We start from the raw sequence: 20,043 nt of genomic DNA on the forward strand, positions 1-20,043 counted from the left end.
TGCTGTGGCCTGTCCCGTCGCAGCCCACTCATTCAGCCTCCATCCCGCCACCCCCACCACTCCTGAAACTCCCGCCGCTTGGCCTCTCCCAGCCGTCCGGCCCCCACCCCGCTTGCCCTCCATTCCTTTTTTTCTTTGCTCTATGCGCATAAAATTGTAGAGCTCAGCATTCTTCTCCACATGCTCGAAGGGAAAAAAGGGGGCGGGGGGTTGGGGAGATGAGTTGGGCGGGAGGTGCCCCTTTTCCAACTAATGAACAGAGCTTATGTTATTGAAGAGCGGCTTGGCCAATCAGGACGCAGTGCAGGCAAAGACAGCTAGGGGGGGAAAAATCAGCAGAGCGAGTGGGCAAGAGGAAGAAAAAAACTGCAGTGTGTGAGTGTGAGTAGTTTGTATCCTTCCCCTGAGCAGATCTTTATCAATTAGGGTACTCCGGTCTCGGGGTACACTCTGTGTATGCGCGTGTGTAGTTAACGGCAGGGCGTAGTTAGCAAAGGTGTGTCTATTAAGCTGTGTTAAAGACTCATTATGTCAAAGTGGACATAAGAGAAAGTAGGCGGACATTGATTTTTTTTCCTCTCTATCTCAAAGTGTCTTGCTGTCTGCGGAGAAGAGCTGAGTGTCCGGCGGAAAGCAAGCAACATTAAAAGGTAAGCGGCTGTGTTGCTTTTTCTTGATGACAGCATATGTGCTCGGACTTTTTCAACTTCTTTTTCTGATTCGGCTTGCTGCTGGGTGGGTGGTTTATAAAACAACATTTGGCATTTTCAGAATAAAATCATTGTAGAGAAGCAGGGGGTTGGGGGGGGGCATGCGTGTGTGTTTGGTTGGGGCGGGGGTTCTATGGTGGGTGGAAGGGAAGTGTGGGACTCCCCGATGCTTCTAGGCAAGTTTGTGTGCGCACGGTTCTCTGGTGCTGCAGTATCCCCCTTACATCCTGAGAGCAGTTGCCTGCCTCATCATTGCTGCTGCGAGGGACGGGGACTGAAACCAGCTCCGTGTGTGTGTGTGCGCGCGTGTGTGCGTGTGTGTGTGTGTGTGTGTGTGTTTAAAGCGTGTGGGATTGCAGCAAAGCTGAACATGATACTGAGATAAAGGACAGATTGCTGTCACCCTGTGTGTTCTCCTGATGGATAAGTGGGGCTGCTTATGTTACAGATTTTTTTTTGGTGATTTGTTTTGAGTGCCACAAAATCATTTGGATCGTCGACAAAGGAACATACAGTTTTCCTCTCACTTTTGCACTAGTTTAGGAGCATTCTTGGTGTATTTATTTCCTCACGGTAGGTTTCTGACCTTCATGGCTCGTCAGGAACATGTCGTCTTGAAGAGTTGACACTGTCCAGCAGTGGGCACTGTGTGATCTCTCAGTAACAATCGAATGTCCTGCTGCAGAATTGGAAGGAGAAGAAAAACGGATAGACCTCGTGTATTTGATAGATTTGACTGAAATAGTCAAATGTGATATGTGGGATAAAACCGTGGGTCTGATGATGTTTTCATGATTTAAGAATGATTTATCTGCAGCGAGGTAAACGTACCCAATTTCAGCACCATGGACAGATCATACAGTCATGAGCACTTGCTCAAAATTCTTTGAAGGCAACTTGAATAGCTTCGAGCATTGACATCAGGAAAACCCGTGTAGCCTTTGCGTCGCCTCTGCATTTTTCTTCCGTTTGGGACTGCAGTTGGCTTAGCACATCCATCTTTCACGTGGACAAAACATTTAATTATTCATGCCTTTTTTTTTAGGTCACGCAGCATGTAGCAACATGTCTTGCATTAGTGCAGCCATCTTGAAAACCCCTGGACTGTTTTTGCCTGCCTTATTTATCGCTGAATGTTCTAGAGCATTTTCACACTTACCCATCAACCATTATCGCCGCTCTGCTGCAGAAAATGTAACTTCACCGGCACGATAGAAAGCGTTGCGGCTAAATGTAATGTGTAGCACGAGCTGTTGTGTGCAAACTCTTGTCAAAATGATCAGACACGAAATGACCGCAGCTCTCGCTGAATTGACAGTCGCAGGTACATCAATCTTGACTTAACGCCATGCTTGAGAAGAAGTGGAGGCATATCCGCAGGATGCAGTGAGCACACTTTGCACAATCAGAACACTTAGCACGCCAATGGGAAACGGCAAAGAGAGCTCACACTGATCCCATAAATTAGCATGCATCCTTTGTAAAGAAGTACCTGAGTGCCAGCAACGAAACAGTGTCCTGGGATTTAGTGCAATGCACGGCAGTTAAAGCATTTGGTCAAGCGTATGCTCAGGAAGAGACCAAACATATGCTAAAATAAGAACTGCAAACAGCATTATGTTTGACAGAGCAATATGAGGAGTTCTGCACATTAAAAAAAAATAAAAGGTAGTCTATATTTGAAACATTCCGTCCCAGACGGTGCGACAGGGCTCGGGCATCCTGCAAAAATGATGGGGAGGTCAGCTTGAAGTCAGCGGGACGAGCTACAGTTGGAAATGCAAAACCTTTCACATCAGAGTACAAGGGTGAAGGGGGGGAAAAGGCAATGCATATTGCATGGACGTGAACGTGACTTACTACTTTAGGTTGTCCGTAAGAGAAATACATACTTCATTCTTTAATAAAGACCTTGAAGTGTAAGGAATATGATCTCCTCCTACACCCAGAAACGTCCGCAAATATTATTTGCGTGCACAAATGGCACATTAGTCAAGGATGCTTAAAGGCAGAATTGAAGAGTTGCGCCTTCTTCAAGTCTTGGGAAAATGTTACAAAACAGCAAAGAACGTGACGTGAGTGAAAGAGAGGTTGAAGCAGAAAGGCGAGATACTGTACGGGAAAGCGAATCGATGCGAGAGGTAAAGAGAGAGCCGGAGACATGTTGAAAGGCAAGAGCAGAGAGTGGGTGTGCATCGCGCAGCTCAGAGCACTGCAGCACATTGCGGTGCCCAGCCCCCGCCGCGTTCTCTGCTCGCCATCCGGTTCCGTGCACTGATGAGACCCCTGCAGCAGCAGAGATGCACAGCGTGGCGGGCTCCCTGCTGCAGGAGTCTCACGAAGAGCTTTGGTCAGGACCTTTTCAAAAGGAGCAGCACTGCTTGGCTTTTTTTCACTTTCTTTCTTTCTTTCAAGAAAAGCCAGTTAGCGCATTGTCATGTAGCAAGAGGGAGTAGCGCCCCCCCCCCCCCCCCCCACGGATTATGTAAACGTGTAACAATTTCACCCAATACCGGCCGAATGATCCCACCTTCCCTAGCCATGTTTTTTCCATTAGCAACATCTGCCTCACAGTTTGCTTTTGTTCCAGAGGTGACATCTTTGCAAACACGGACAGGCAATTTATTGAACGCGCTCCAAACGCCTTGCAGACAACATTAACCCTTCAAAAGTTGTGTTTGTATCCCACCGGTTTGACATTTTGAAGGCACAACCCCGTCGAGCAAATTAGAAATAATGATCCATTGCGACCTTCATCTCACGCGGGCTTGTATGAAGTAAGAAAAAAAATGGCCATTTGTTTCATTTCAAGTCAGGCACTATTCCTGGATGGCTCCCACACAAAGTTCAGTCGGATTAATTGTACGGTTTTTGGTAGGGCAAGAACACTTTCTTCCTAACACACACCAGCACCCATACACGCATGCCGATGTGAAATGAATCATAATCATGTCAAAGCTCGAGGAAACGGCGGAGAAGCTTGTTTCCGCTTCCATAATCAGCTGCCGCGTTTGCATCCAACTGCTTGCCCGGGGGCGGGACGGCCGCGCGCCGCGTGAGAGCTTCCCTCATTATATCTCCTCTCTGGTTTCCCTCTATTTGCTGATGCGACGGGCTCACATGGCGTATTGTGGACTGGAGGTCCAGTCGCGTTTGCTGCCTTTAGAAGTTGCCATGTCCAATGCACATCGCCTTAGAGATGTTGTTAGGCCATATTAAGTACGGGACATCAACATCACACTTTGTTTGCCACCGATTGGCACTATAGCAGCAGCGGCATGCCTGGAGAAAAAGGCAAAAATAGACGCGGATAGTTAATCACACCAGAAGGAGGATATGGTTGAATTTGCAGTGGGGATTATGTTAAATTTACCAGGCTGGAGAAAATGAGAAGGGGCGGAGCATCAGCTACCTCAAGGCCATTTTGGGCACTTTCTGGAAGAAATGAATAGCTTTTAGCAGTAAGTAAGTAATTCAACGTCTTCATAATAAATGGAGAGAGAGAGAGAGAGAGAGAGAGAGAGAGAGAGAGAGAGAGAGAGAGAGAGAGAGAGAGAGAGAGAGGCAACGATCGAGGGTAGTAGTGAGGGAGAGCTGCAGCAGTGTGCTGCATTGAGCTGCATAATTAATGTTTAGGGGCGGAGCTACCGGCACCGATAACTTGCCATGAAGAGCCAGCCGCTGCAATACCGCCCGAGCCGAACGATTTTCTTGTTTCCTGCCCAAACAGTGTGAGTGCACACTAAGAAATATTGATGCCAGATCGGAGCTGTACCAGCCATCCTTTTGAGCTCGTGTCTCCGTCCCATCTGCTCACTCCACTTTCGCGGCCAAATACTTCAGAGCTCTTTTATTCATCCGATTTGTACCAAAACACCTTCCTGCATGACACATCTGGTGCAACTCACCCGGATGAGATGGACCATCAGCTCGGAGGAGGAGGCGTGGCTTGCCTCTGCAGCATCGTGTTATATTTAGTCTTTTTCTTTCCAGAATCTAGGTTGTTCCTTGCTGTTTACAAGGGTGGCTGGTTTTAAGTGGATCCCCATTGCGGATGGTCTCATCAAGCAATGCGCTCACTGATGTGCTCAGGTGTGCATGCGTATGCATGTGACAAGGAGGCCCTCGGGGTCTGTGAAGATGACTCTCCGATCTGAATAACTGTATCCAATTGTGGATGTATGAAATGTTTTCAGACTTGCATATGTATGAGTGTGTTCCCTGTCAGGGCTGTCGGGGCTCAGAAATGGCTTCACCGCAGCAATATTAGTTTGCCGGCCACCTTTGCATTGCCTTCACCTCTGTCACCTCGCCTCATCATCACTGCAGATCAAGGCTCGACATCTTTCTCTCTACCGGCGCAACAACCTGGGTCTGCAGTTCTTCAATACTTTAAGCAATCCTGTCAGCGAAGCCTTGGATAATCTGAAAGGGAGACTGTTTTCAGGGTTCTCAATGCTTGGATTGTTCCATTTGCGAGAACACTACAAATTTACTGCCAGACGTGCGGATTTGTCCTTGCACAAGCTTCCGAACTGCGCCCTGTTAAGCCTTTCAGGACTAGACTTGGATTACCAAATTGTTACCGTCGCGCATACACAGGAGGAACATTGATAGTGGTCCAAAATAGGAATGCCCCCCAAACTGTTACATTAGCAAACAAAAGATATGTCAGCTGTGGTTTGCCATTTAATTTCTGACTGAGCGCTCAAAAATTTAAATGATCGTAAAGGACACCAAGCTTGTTATGAAGAAGCATGGATACATAAACGCCATTCAACCTTTCATTTTCTATAATGCTTGCCCTGAATGGGGTCGCGAGTGAGCTGGAGCCTATCCCAGCTGACATCTGGGACTAGTCGCCAGCCAATCCTGCAGTCATAGTATTTACTATAAAATGTACTTTGATGAAACACAATGCACAGAGGTTTGAAAGAGCAAACACAAACGCGGCAGTTGTTGCCTGTGAATCTCACTGGCCTCAGACAACGGGCATGGTTGATGACAGTGTTGTAATGAGAGTGGCCCAAGGGGTGTGAGGTCATGGCATGTGAATTCATGAACTCGACCAGTGTTATCCAACATTAATTGAGCCAAGGCACCCATTTTACATGAGGGAAATCCTACAGCACACCGTCACACAAAAATGTCGCCAAAAGGTATGATTCATGAAAAAAATAATCATCTCGGCTCAATTTACTCTCAAATGTACTGACAAAGGATGCAATTAATTGCATACAAAATTGACATACAGTACTTGAGAGAAGCCACGACTTATTCTCTTGTATGAATGGCAAAAGGTCGAAAGCTTATTCTACCTTCGGCCATCCAATGGAAGCGCATTTAATTGTTCTGTCTGTATAAATTCAATTCACAGAAAACATACAGATTGTATGTCCTCAAGCACATTAATAAAACATTCTAGTTGGCAACTGAAAAATCTTTCGACAAATTAAGCCATACGCGTGTTGGACAATTTCCCGCAGCCCCCGAGATGATCTCTTGTGGCACGGCACCCTCACTGCAGACAACAAACAAAGTGTCACGTCCCGTGCCCGCCAGCAGGTGGAGGGCTTTTCCCCCCGCCAACTGCACACCTGTCCGTAATTTCGGGCTGATTATCTGCCTTTATTAAGAGGCTCCGGCAGTCCACTCACTGCCGGAGAATTCCACGCCGTGCCATTGTTCTCTCGTGCTAATTCCTCTATTGAAGATTTCTCGTTGCCTTCTTGCCTTGCGGCCGTACTCTTGCTATTTCGCGTTAGTCACTAAATTTGTATACGTCTATATTGCCTAATCAGTAGTGATGGGTCCATGAGGCCTCATGAGGCGTGTCGACACACTGACACACTGTGTTGATACTGTGCTGATACTGTGTCACTGAACACTGCCACCTGCTGGACCTTCAAGATCCCTGCATCCAACCCACTCAACAGACTGAACTGACTGATAATTTTTTTGTATATTGAACATATAAAATATACAATTCGGTAATAAATTGGCAAAAAGTGAAGGTAAGATATAAAAAAAGGAAAAGAAAATAGTCATCATCACAAATATGTGTTCAAAGGAGTAGAAAGAAGTAAAAAAAACCCTAGAGTCCTACCCCTTCTTATATATGAATTGATCATTTTTCAAAATAGAAAAGAAAGTCTACATATCAACAAATGCTTTTACCCTTATGTATGCTGTACTTATACATTTTTACAACTTTAGGTTTGTATATACAGTACATACTCATTGGAGCACAAGTATATGTCGATTTTCTCATATTCATAATGGATGCTACATTTCATTAATATATTAAATAATCTCATCAATGTATTCCTGATGTATTGCTATATTTCATGGGTGTATCGAATTTATTAGCTTAATTGTGATTTGTGTAGTTGTCTTGTACTACTCTCAAATTCATTTTTAATCTCAGCAAGAGAGTTACTCATTTTACTGGTCCGTTTCAGAATCATTCCACAGATTTACACCTACTACAGATACTCCTTTGCGTGATGTTTGTTCGTGTTTTGGATTTTTTTGTATAGGTTAGTACCCCTTAAATTATGACAACTTTCTCGAATTTTAAAAAGCTTCTGGATGTTTTGGCAAAGGAGGTTATTGTGTGCTTTGTACATTAATTGGGCGATTTTGAAGTCAACCAGGTCATGAGATTTCATTGTTTAATTTGATAAACAGTGGATTTGTGGGTTCCGTCTATTTGGAGCCAGTGATTGTTCTGATTGCTTTGTATTGTAGTTTTAAAACAGTGTTTTACTGGCATTTCCCCATATTTCCACACACTAGGTCAAATATGGAAGTAATAAAAGTGTGTACAAGGATTTCTTATTCAGCACATCCTTAGTTTTGGGAGGATCCCTATGGTTTGGGATATTTTTCTTTTATTATTATGTAGCTGCCAGCACGGTTTTGCATCTACAACTGTTCCAAGACATTTTCATAAGGTCATTCATCGATTTGATGAAGTGTATACAATATCATTCACATCCATGCATTCATTTTGCAACATTCAATGTGTTCAAATAATGTGAAGATCATTTGAATGAGGATGCTTGTGGGCTTTGATTTCACATTTTTATTGAGAAAAATAAGATGCTCCAATGTTTTAAACTTCAGCCTGTTGCGTCTTTTACAAGCAATTTCTCCTGCTGTGAAGAACACACGCTCACAAGGGACGGATGTGCTGGCGTACAAAGGAACTCCTTTGCGAGGTGGGAGAGGTTTGGGAAAGAAGTGTGTTGGTCCTTCCAGTACAGCTGCTTCCTGGAACCTTGTTTGTCAAACATGGAGTGGAGAGTCAACCAATAATTACTGATTGTCAATTAAATCATCAACATAGCAACCGTGAAAAGATGAGAACGTTAGTATACCTGGCGTAATACCGGGTGTATCGCGAACTTCATTCTCATGCTTGGCCCGATAATGCCTCAGCATGGTGGAGGTGCTTCTGTTGGTGTATGACAATTCGACTTGGCAAATTCGACATTTCACCTGTAATGAAATGTGAATAAGAAGTAGCTAAGAGTTACCTTGAAATGTATTCGGATTAGAATGGTACAACACATGTCAATAATCTGAGAGGCAGAGTGCCTCTCGCCGAGAGGCTCTCGGCGACAGAAGGCGATTTGAATAAATAAATAAATAAACAATACCTTATTCTGCAGGACATCAAAATGGTCCCACACGGCGGATGATTTGCGTCTCTGCTCCATAATCGGCAAGGAAGGCAAGGCACGAACACGAAGTCTGCACTGACACGAGCTTCGACAAGCGAGCGTGAGTGAGGTCTGGCTTGTTTCGGCAGGTGTTCCTTATAAACACTGTGTGGCGGGCTTTTGCTGCGTCAACGCCCTCTGCACTGAGTCGACGCCCCCTGGACTAAGTGGCGCAGCCTGTACTGTGCCAAGCAGCCGATGCAGTCTAAACTGCACCGGTGCAGTTCACGTGTCAATTAGCAGCCTGGACTGTGTCAACGCAGCCGATGTGTCAATTAGCAGCCTGGACTGTGTCAACACAGTCGATGTGTCAATTAGCAGCCTGGACTGTGTCAACGCAGCCGGTGTGTCAATTAGAAGCCTGGACTGTGTCAACGCAGTTCACGTGTCAATCACGTGACGTAATGAGCCAGCACATGCATCGACACGTGGTTTGCTCTGTGAGCCCGGCGCATGTGTCAATGCATCGGTGTCGCTGGACCCATCACTACTAATCAGTACTCCCTCGCACTTTGTTTTTTCAGCGAGCGTTTTCGGTTGTTTCCTTATTTCTTCCCTGGTCCTTATTTGACCAGCGTTTTTTGTTACTGTGTCCCTGTTGGGCTCTTTCTGTTCGTTATTAAAAAACTTTTTGTGTTCATACAAAATCTTTTCGTGTCTGCTTTACCTGGGATCCACCTCGTTATTTTGTTGTGCCCGAGGCGATCTTTCATCGCCTCGGGCACAACGTGACACAAAGAATGCATCTATATTGATGTCAATTTAAAAGGTGGTTGGCATTGTGATCTGCAGTGTGATTTTCACTTCACGGTGATTCATGGCTTCATGCAAAGGCATGCAGAGGGCGGGGCCAACAAGGGCGGTGGGACGTCTGGTTTTAAATTTCCTTCATTTCATTGGAATATAGTGCTTGGTAAACATCTCATGATTTTTTTTTTTTTGTGATCATTTCACACGCCATCCTGAACTTAACTTCATGCAGCAGTGTGCACTCGACCTCCAGATGCAGGTGGCATATTTTAATGTCATCTGCTGGAAACCACAGGCACGCTTGTATTTGCTTTTCAATCAAACGTTTGCATGAGTTAACCTGCGCAAATGCTGCCTTCAGTCAATGATTAGAAAATGAAGGACATAGATCTTGGGCATGAATGCTGCCTTCTTTTCGACAAGAATGGACAGACCACCTTGTAGGCGAAGGACACATCATACACAAAGAATATATATCGCAGTGCTCTTGCAGTAATGCACAAACATCTTTTTTTGGAAGAGCTGAAAGATATAAAAGGAAGTACATCAGGAGCTGAATTAATGTGATGTGAATTTCAGTTGTGTAACATCAATTCGGTGATTCTTTTACCTTTCTACAGATGAAACGTCTTCTTTTTTCTGCTGTTTTCAGTGGGGTTTTTTTCCCCTTCAGACCCCACCTCGTATTTTCCCCCACTTGAGCATATGGATTTCACTAAAATATATTCTTTCACTTTTAGATTAGAACATGGTTAAAACTGTCCAAAATCCTTTACTTTGATTTAGAGAGGCCAGAACATCAAGCATTAACTTCATGTAGATGATGAACCCTCAATTTTCATCTTTATGTCTGAGTATGTGAAATTATCGTACAGGCGTTCTGTTTATCCTCATATTGGCATAGAATAATCAGCTGGACTCGGCTGTCTGCAATTTATGTGAAACAAGAACCAAATAAGAGAAGGCCAATCAGACTGTCAACAAAAGTACAACATTGAGGTGGAGACTTGGGAATCATTTGCACTTGAGTGAGAGGAGACATATTCTGCTTTGCTCCCCCATTTGAAACAGTTCTCATTTGTTTTAATGACATGGCCATGACAAGATGTCATCAAAATACCTTCATTGAAAACACCTGTTTTTGCCCTGTTTTGAAAAGGGGGGTCATGTATTCTGCAGATGAGCATCCTGCCCTGCCTACAATGGAATCGATCGGCTTTCGTTAGCATGACTGCTATGGGTGGAGTTAGGGACTGGGTAATTGTTAACCCCGGAGTTGAAAAGTGTGAATTGCACACATTCAAGTCCCCACAAAGGCAACATCGGTTGAATTTTCGCTCATGGAGTCAGCGGTTGTCAATTGGTGTGCAGATGGGTCCATGCATGCAGCAGACACATCAGCAAAGACAAATGACCCTCCCATGGCACCTTCACTGGACAATCAAATATGAGCTGCTGATGAAAACGCTTAAATCTCATTTCTGCCTTACTAATTTATTGGCTTTCACATTACAGGATGTGATTCAAGCAGCATAGCATTACTTTGGGGAAAGATCACTTGTTAAGAAGTCACTGTAGGGCAAAAATTTGAACTGCTAACTCACAGGCACATCTTTTGGAAATGGGTAGATAAGCAACAAGATCAGGAACAGCAATGTTTATGCTTGAGTTAGAATTGGGGGTTTACAGAAAGTGGAGGAAAGTGTAATCGGTTCCAAATATTAGTTTGCACAATTCCTTCAAACTTCTGCGAGAAAGGGAAAGAAAAAATGTTCGAAAAAGCCTACTACGGAGAAGAACTGAAATATATTTGGGGTTAATCCAAGATACTTAAAATGGTGGCAGGTGTGTGCTAACTCCCATTTAAAGGGAAGTCAACGCAAAACATTTCCATACAATAATATATTCTATGTGGCCTCACTCATTGAAATGCATTATTCTGATAAGTATGAACATTTTCCAAAGATTGATGATATTGGTAGTATGGCATTAACGCGGTAAGGCTCTGGGTGATTCGTGACGGAATTTAGTGAAGAATTTAATAACAAGTTGCTTCCGAAAGTAACAAGCGGTCTGGATGACAGTTCACACGTGTTTAGGTTATTTAAATCATATAAATAACAATGCGGTCAATCTCCATTCCCATTCTGCAGTGACTTTTGTGAAACTGACCACTTCAAGACATGTCTCATTTAATTGTCAGCTAACAAAATAGCAATAGCGGCCCATTGAGCTATGTAGATTGTGGCTAGTAATCCATTTGACTCAGGGGAGACTTGTTTGGCCAAATAGTTTGAGAAAGTTATTTTCTGAAACTCACTAATGTTTGTCTCCCACGCACACTTCCAGTCCCATCACTTCACACATTTTTTCCCCTTGAGTTGATCAAAGAGGCGCGGTGAATCGACAGCCTGTTACGGCATCTCTTTTATTTGTATCTCCAACTCCAGCATTTAGTATTCTTATTGTGACATTCAAAGCTAGTTGCACGATGACAGCCTTTTTGCCGTGACAACTATTGGTTGAAAATTTTGGTATTTAGCAAACTTTTTCGTGCGAGGAGGTGCTTTGCTTCAAACATGGAGCTGACGTCTCCTCAAAGGGCTTCCTGGAGAAGATACGGAGAGGGTCTCACAAAGGGAAGAGAGTCAGCGCCAAAGTGTGTAAAAAAAAAAAAAAGGAGATGAACGCCATTCCTTCCGTCGATGGCTCTGAGGAACGTGAGGTCGCTCGCCAACAAAAAAAACCAAGTGAGGGCTGGTGCTCACAGCCCATGGGCTAACAGCGAGTGTGGCCCGTTGTGTTCCACAGAGACATGGCTGCTTGCTGACATGACATGGATTTATCATTTTCTTTGTTGTGCCCTGGCGTTTACTGGATCACATTGATGCCAGCCTGGAACACGTCATCGGCTCATCTGTGGGACTTGGGCTCTCCGGCCCTGCCCTCCTTGGCTTTCTCAGCGCAGCGTAGGCTTGCCGCTCCTAAAGGGACTGCCTCCGTTTTATTTTGAATTGCTTTATGTTTGATTTAACTTATGTACAGCACTTTGTATCAGATGCTCTCGGTTTCCAAAGTGTTTGATAAATAAAGGTGAGTTGAGTTCATTTTGCACTTGCAGTGCTCTACCAAATGTTCCGTGGTGAAAACCATTCGCGCTACCCGAAGTGCAACATCCACTTTTAAATATGGTGTTTTCCATTACTTCTAAATCTGTTGTAGAGCTTCTCACTACAGGGTCACAGTTTTTCTGTGGTGATGGTTCACTTTTCGCTCGGTGTGCGTCCGGCCCAAGTAAATCACACAAAACATGCTGTGGCAGTGTGAAAACGCAATATGGGATCCTAGTACCAAGCCCTATGTAATACAATATTCATAAACTGGGCTGCTTCTTTTTACTTCTGTCATGTATTTGCAGTTGCACCCATGCTGTAGTCTCCTGCTTTGAGTTAATGCCTTGATGCTGTCTTACTTGTGCTGAAGGGACGTACGCTCGAATTTTATGTGACATACTGACATCTCATGGGTCATGATGCACAATGACGGTTATGCATATTTTTCAAAAAATTTAGCTTGAATTGCAAATTTGAAGACTTCTTTTTTTTACCACTATGATATAAATAGTACACTAGATATATACAGTATAATAGTTGATATTATCTTTAATCGCACTTGTTGGGAAAATGGGGAACTCTGTTAGCACCGTTCAAACTATTGAGTGATGTTGCACTACTGTTCGTTGATAGACTGTGTTGAAAACCCTGCTATAAATCTTATTGTCAGCAACGCGGCCCAGCATTGCTTCTATTGATTCCTTTTAAGACTGCAGTTTTGTTAGTGACATGCATTACATAATTATAAGGTGTCTTTTTCAATTACTTAGGACCTGATTTGCTGAGATGGTAAAAGGTGAGTGCTAAATTGTGTGTTCACGTTTAGATTTCACACGTGTTTGGCAACATCTTAAAGAGAAGTGGAGATTGATGTTTTGAAAGAGAGTTTTATGTTTTAGATAGCAATGATGGCCACCCGCGACCCTGTTCAGGATAAGCGGCATTGAAAATGGATGGATGGATATTTTATGTGCTAAATTAATCTATTTGCATAAACTCATTCCAGAACAACCCAAAAACCGATTAGCAAATTTGCAAGTTTGGCAGACTCGTTCCTGGGTGTGCCCAGTGAGCAGATCAGCTTACACATCTGTTTGCATGAGCAATAAAGTTTGTGACTGTGTTTGCATGTGTAAACCTTAAGGAAATCAGGCGCATTTTCGTTTGTCGTACGGACCTGCTTTCTTACCAAGTTCCCGTCATGCAAACTGTCCAATACGCGCCCCCGTGACTCTACCAGAGGGCAGGTGTTTGACACATCTCAGCCAATGTGCAGAGGTTTATACTTGCAAGAGATAGCCTTCATAACTTTTTTAATCTCTCCCCACGTTCATATTAAAATCAGGGCAGTGGAAGTGAACATTGCGGAATTCGAAAATGACTCGCTTGGGTCCGCCCATAAAGTGTCTTTCTACTCGCAAACTGCATGATCTCAGCTTGTGGATGACATGATCAGTCGTACATCAGTTGTGATGACGTGGGCAAAATTGGGGACCACGTTGCACCCGCCGATCGTGCGCGCGTCCGTGTTTGACCTCTGTGGAGTGCTGAATAAATCGACCGAAATTGCGTTTCGCCACCTGCGCCACAAGTAAGACGCGGTTTTAGGTAGTCTAAATTTTGTGTATTTTTTAATCACCGATTTGGCACGTGCACTGGGGGAGTCAAATAAAAAAACATCACAAACACACGACGCTAGACTTGCCCCAGCAAGGAAATGAAGTTGCGCCTGTTTTTAGGCTGAGTGCATTGGTGCAAGGCTACAAAAACAGGGCACGTACATTTAAGCATGAATTGCATTAATAGCACAAATATGTACTTTTAGCTGAGTTGCAGAAGTCATAAGATCGAAGCATCAGTGTAGACCTGACTCCCTCATTTTCATCAGTGATTTGATGTCAAACAGTGTAGCATACAAGTCGTTTGCAGATACGCTTCAGAGTTATGGGGTTTGGGATTTTTATCCACGGTGAAGTTTTTGTGTTCTTGTTTAAGGCCGCACAGCAATCCACATTTTTGTTATTTAGTTTTTAAAGCAAGTCAGGGTTTGCACCACCCTCTGCGTTTAATCACACAGAGTGCTTATGAGGATGTGTCTCTTCACTATAACTATATCAGCAGGCTTGTGCAGTCCAATCTGCGCACTTAAAAAGAAAATGAACCCTGCACACAAATAGCCTGATTAATGCTCCCTAACTGAAAACAACAAGATAACAACTACTTCTTGTTTGTTGACATATCAGCAGTTTCAATAGTACTCCTGTGCAGGTGCAAACCTCCAGAGAGCTAATAACTAAGGGCAAGCTATTAGGTCTTTGTCAGACACAGATCATTAGACAGGTGAGATCAAATCTCCTCCAAGGTTCCATAGAGATCTCAGCTAACTGATGTTCTATTATACAAGTCAAACACTGTGAAAACTGAATCCATGGCGCTGTCAACGTTTAGCAGGATGTCAGCCAGCCCTTAGCCTAGGAAAGAAGGCGCTGCAATTTGAAATACAGGACATTTTGGATCAAGAGAAGGATACAACAGACTAAAAGACTAAAACATGGTCCCTGAACAAGTAATCAATTCATCCATCCATCCATTTTCCGATCCGCTTTATCCTCACAAGGGTCGCAGGGGTTGCTGGAGCTATCACAGCCGTCTACGGGCAGTAGGCGGCGGGAGACACCCTGAACCGGTTGCCAGCCAATTGCAGGGCACACAGAGACGAACAACCATTCACACACACACCTTGAGACAATTTAGAGTTGACAATCAGCCTGCCACGCATGTTTTTGGAATGTGGGAGGAAACCGGAGTACCCGGAGAAAACCCACGCAGGCCCGGGGAGATCAATCAAACTCCACACAGGAAGGACTGAGCCGGTTGAACCCACGACGTCTGCACTGTGAGGCCAATGCGCTAACCGCTGCAGCACCTGCCCATAAAAAAAGAAGAAAACAAAAATATAGATACATGTATACACACACACACACATATATATATATATATATATATATATATATATATATATAATATATATAACTTCTCACTACACACACACACACATATATATATATATATATATATATATATATATATATATATATATATATATATATATATATATATATATATATATATATATATATATATATATATATATATATATATATATATGAGTGTGTGTGGGGGTAGGTGGCGATGGTGACGTGAGACAGAGGCCTATCAAACCTTGCCGCAAGGTAATGCACATTTTCTTCACCAGCATTTCATCTCCGCTTAAGCTCAGATTCACTTTGAGACTCAAGCCAGGCTTAAAGATCAATGTTCCAATGTTCTGACAAGCAGCAGATGGTGCTCTATCTAGTGATTTACTGCTGCATTGCCAGGGGTGCGCTTCTATTTGGCAGCCCTTCTCTTCCTCAATAACTGAGAATTGTTGAGTTGAGTCTGTGGAGCTTTTGACATCATGCCACCAGTGTGAAAAGAGTCGTGATTAAGGCTGTGTGGTTCTTAATTTGAAGAAGCAATGATGAGTTGGTGAAAGCCAATTGGAGAGTAAGCTCGCCATGGTCGATAAGCACTGTATCGAGAAAAGATTGTATTGAACCTGTTTCTTGGTTCGATACCGCCAAATGAAAGCTCTGTTAGATTAACTGCAGCACTCGGTGGAACGGTTGTTTTTGTCACGGTTCCTAGAGCGTAGATTTGGCCAAAAACAGAGGCGCTGTGAGTGCAGCACGCATTTTCATCGAAGCAATTTTCAATGTTATGTTACATTCTGTGTGGTTGCTGTTGATTGAATGTTGTTGTGGTTTGTATGTGGAGGGGGACATGTGCAATTTCATTGTGTTCCTTAATGTCGTTTATGACAGACAAAAAAAAAACACGTTGCTCTCTGTGTCTCAGTTTGTGAAGCCTTTTTGCAAAAATTCTTACATTCCTTTCCGGATGGATTGTTGGGACTTTGTTTGGGTCTCGAGTGTGAACTCAAGACTAATTACTCTATATTCACATTTGTAACTTGTGCTTTGTCATTAGGAAGCTTCAAGCTAAACAATTTTCCAAGTGCCTGTCAATTAAGTAGCCATTAGTAAACAGTCGAATACTCAATTGGGATGGAAAACACTCATTTGGAGACCACTTATACCAATGAAGGATTAGGACTAAAATGATTATCATTAACGTGTGTCTTAAAGGACACCGTTTTCTTTTAAATGTGTTTGGTCACGTATTTTTTGCATCCCAGCTGCTACAAAAACAACTAAGGAGCCACTTGACCCTTACCTTGAATGTTTATGACATTTGGTGAATATGTGGCCTTCATTAGGAGGGTTGGTGCGAACCATTTTTGATCAAAATGCAGAAAGAACAATTTCGAGCTGATCTCCTACTTTTCTATTTCATTTGCAGTTTTGCAGCAATGAGCCTAAGTCTCTCGAGCTACTGTAAATGATTTTGAATGGTGTTAATGAAGCTGTTTCTTACAATAATCCCGATAATAATTGACTTTTGCTCACCTAGCACTGAATGTACACCTTTGTCACAAAGAGAAGAGATCATTTCATTCTGGGGTAGAACTGTTGTTCATGATCATCAAAGCTTACTTTTCAGCCTGGGACTAAAGAAGATTTCGTGTTTGTCATTAATAAAAGACTGCAGCATTTTGCCGTGTTGTGTTTTGCGCAGAAACGCTGTTGTCTTTCCCAAAAGCATTGATTGCTCTTGTCTTCTCTTTGCTGCGCTTCATTGATCCGTGATGCCGCGCTCAGATCCGGAGGCTACAGGAGGGCAGGTGATAACACACCGGGCCGTGGGACTGTTGGTGCAGGAGCATCCCGAAAGCACAGCCTGTCATTTATCACGGAAATATCGCCCCGCTCCTTAACCGCCGCATTCATTCCGCAGCGGCGGAACGTGGGACATTATTGGAAATACGCCGTGTCGTATTTTAAGGATACCTCCAACATTTTTAGCTGTGACAGTAAATCACTGGATATCGACACCAGTGTGCTTGAGTTTGAATTTGAATCAGGGAGGGATGTGTGCATTAAAATGCATGACGTTAACTTTCTGTCCTCTTCCCTGTGCTGGTGTGCTTCAGAGGCCACTGCCTGATTTGGGACTAAATGAGTGCTTAATTGAAAACGCATCTCGTCCTACTGTACAGAAGATAGGAGTTAAATATTGCAGCGGTGTAGGTCACATCACTTGTCTACAGATAATACCGCTGTTCATTCATAAGGTGCTGCCAGTTCACTTTTCAAAAGTAACCAGTCCTTCACATAGCGGGAAAAAACAAAACAAAAAACCTGCAGTTGTCATTGACAAAGCATCATGGACGAAATTAAACAACGTATTAAAGCCACAAGTACTTGTAATTAAATCCAGCATGTTGTGGCTCATGCAGTGTGAGAGACGGAAAGCCATTAATGCACTGAGACTGACATAATTATGCGGCAACAAGAGTCACTTTTAATGCGGCACAAGTATAGCTCTTCATGAGGGTCGAGCTGTCACCCTCAATTTGCGTTTGGACCGGTGGCGCCGCGCTTTTCCAACTTTGGGCCTCACAATTGACTTCTCTGACAATGCGAAGGTTGAACGACCCCCTTGAGTAGACGCACTTGTCCTACAATACCTGCATTCGACCGAACCAACAGAACGTCCCTCTCGCTTCTCCTGAGTGTGCTTCTCTGGCCTCATGCCAAGATGGAACGCTTTCACTTTAAAGACTTGCATATCACTGACGGTGTAGCGGCACACTCGTGTGCTGGCAGCGTGGATTCAGTTCCCGCTCTGTTTGCATGAGTGTGAATGGGGGCCTGTCTCCGTATGTGCTCTGTTGATATGGACTGGTGACCAGTTCAGGGTGGAATGCGCTTTTCGCCAGGAGTCAGCTGGGATAGGTTCCAGCACTCCGCAACCCCGAACATGATAAGCGGTGTTGAAAATGGCAATTCACTACACAAACAATGACAGCGGTTCTTATGTTAGCTCGCTTATAATGTATTGTACCTGCAACATGTGGTTTGTTTCATAAAATTGCTTTACTTTGAAATCCTTTTGGGGAAAAATTAATTTCAATTCGGATAATAAATTCCATGCAACTTCATTGCTGGAAGAGACATGGAAATATTTCTGTTGGTTATGTCGTGCTGTCTCTGCTTCGTTGTAATTATGGATTGATGAAAAGTGCAAAATCATACAATGTTCAACTATGAGTGCATGCCCTTTCATTCATTTCTCAGTTCTGATGACGATGTAGGATTCTTGTCCATTCGATTTTTAAAATCCTCGACAGTAATATCAAATCTATTGTACTACCCGCATTTCTGCAACATTGCAACATACAATTAATTATGTATTTGTTTTTGAGTATCTCATAATTGTGGCGGTATTTTTTGTAGGGTATACTGAGCACTGTTTTCCAACGGGAAGATGAAAAATTGAGAATTTTGTTCGTCTTTGCTGTGCCGTGAAACTCACTTGCTCATCTTAAGTTACACTTTGAAATGTCCCTTGTGGCACTGACTTCTAAGTGACAACATACTTTTTGGCCTAATGTGCTCTCAAACTACCAGAAGCCCAAATAAATAAATACTAAGTAAATCTTAAAATGGGGCGGCCTGATGGGTGACTGGTTAGCACGTCGGCCTCACAAGTGCAGAGATGTAGGGTTCAATTCCGGCTCTAGCCTTCCTGTGTGAAGTTTGCAAGTTCTTCCCAGGCCTACGTGGGTTTTCTCCGGGTACTCCGGTTTTCAAAAACATGCATAACAGGTTGATGGAACACTCTAAATTGTCCGTAGGTCTGAGTGTGAGCGGTTGTTCGTCTCTGTAGCTGGCAACCAGTTGAGGGTGTCCCCTGCCTACTGCCCGAAGACGGCTGGGATAGCCTCCAGCACTCGCCTCGGCCCTTGTGAGGATAAAGCGGATCAGAAAATGGATGGATGGATGGATGGATGGATGGATGGATAAATCTTAAAATGCATCTTCGGATACATTTCCTCATAGGCCATCATGCCGAACAACATGTTATTGGGGATGCTATGAATAAAACCGTGGTGGCCACAGCATGTCAGTACAGGGGGAAGTGACAGAAGCTAGTCATGCTTTTCAGAACTGTGATAAATGTCAAGTCAAGTCAAGTCAACAGTATTTATAGAGCACTTTTAAACAGCCATCGCTGCATACAAAGTGCTGTACATGGAGCAATTTAACATGCACAATAAACAGTAAGACAAATCGGTAATAAAGGCGGTAGAAAGCACCAAACAGTAAAACCAAGAAGAAATCTAAGTCATGCTGAGTCGAATGCCAAAGAATACAAGCTCAGAGAGGTAAGGTGGCGCGAGATTATCCAGAGATTTGAAAACAAAGAGGAGGATCTTGAAAATAACTGTAAAATGAATGGGGAGCCAGTGAAGGGATGCCAGAGTAGGAGTTATGTGCTCCCTCTTACGAGTACCAGTCAAGAGGCGAGCAGCGGCATTCTGGACCAGCTGAAGGCGCTTAATGGAGGACTGGCTGACTCCAAAGTAAAGGGCATTGTAGTCATCGAGCCGGGATGTGACAAAGGCATGAATTACTGTCTCAAAGTGTTCTGCTGTCTAAGGTGAAAGAAGCTGGATTTAACAACGGCACCAATTTGCCGATTGAGTTTGAAATCACTGTCCAGTTTAAGGCCCAAGTTTGAGACTGTTGACTTAAGATAAGGAGACAGGGGGCCCAAGTCTACAGGATGGAATGT

General features: G+C 43.6%; 1 protein-coding gene and 1 long non-coding RNA gene across 6 annotated transcripts in view; one reads left to right on the forward strand and one right to left on the reverse strand.

Moving 5' to 3' along the window:
• The first annotated feature begins 276 nt into the window (after positions 1 to 276).
• The window catches only part of LOC127595015 (synaptotagmin-2-like), a 76,254-nt gene continuing 56,487 nt past the window's right edge, over positions 277 to 20,043 (forward strand). Inside the window, exons 1-2 of one of the 5 annotated variants that reach the window (XM_052056736.1) lie at positions 277 to 381; positions 592 to 650. The gene's annotated coding sequence lies outside the window, so the exon portion shown is untranslated. Of the gene's footprint in view, positions 651 to 20,043 lie in introns of all 5 variants that reach the window. The other 4 variants (XM_052056753.1, XM_052056760.1, XM_052056738.1 and 1 more) reach the window with 4 other exon arrangements.
• Positions 7,274 to 8,933, reverse strand: LOC127595409 (uncharacterized). The gene is made up of 3 exons (XR_007961267.1): positions 8,375 to 8,933; positions 8,093 to 8,213; positions 7,274 to 7,992 (listed from the first exon to the last, which is right to left on the reverse strand). It is a non-coding gene; the product is annotated as an uncharacterized LOC127595409 (long non-coding RNA).

This window comes from Hippocampus zosterae, chromosome 2 (genome assembly GCF_025434085.1).
Source record: "Hippocampus zosterae strain Florida chromosome 2, ASM2543408v3, whole genome shotgun sequence".
Classification (NCBI taxonomy): Eukaryota; Metazoa; Chordata; class Actinopteri; order Syngnathiformes; family Syngnathidae; genus Hippocampus; species Hippocampus zosterae.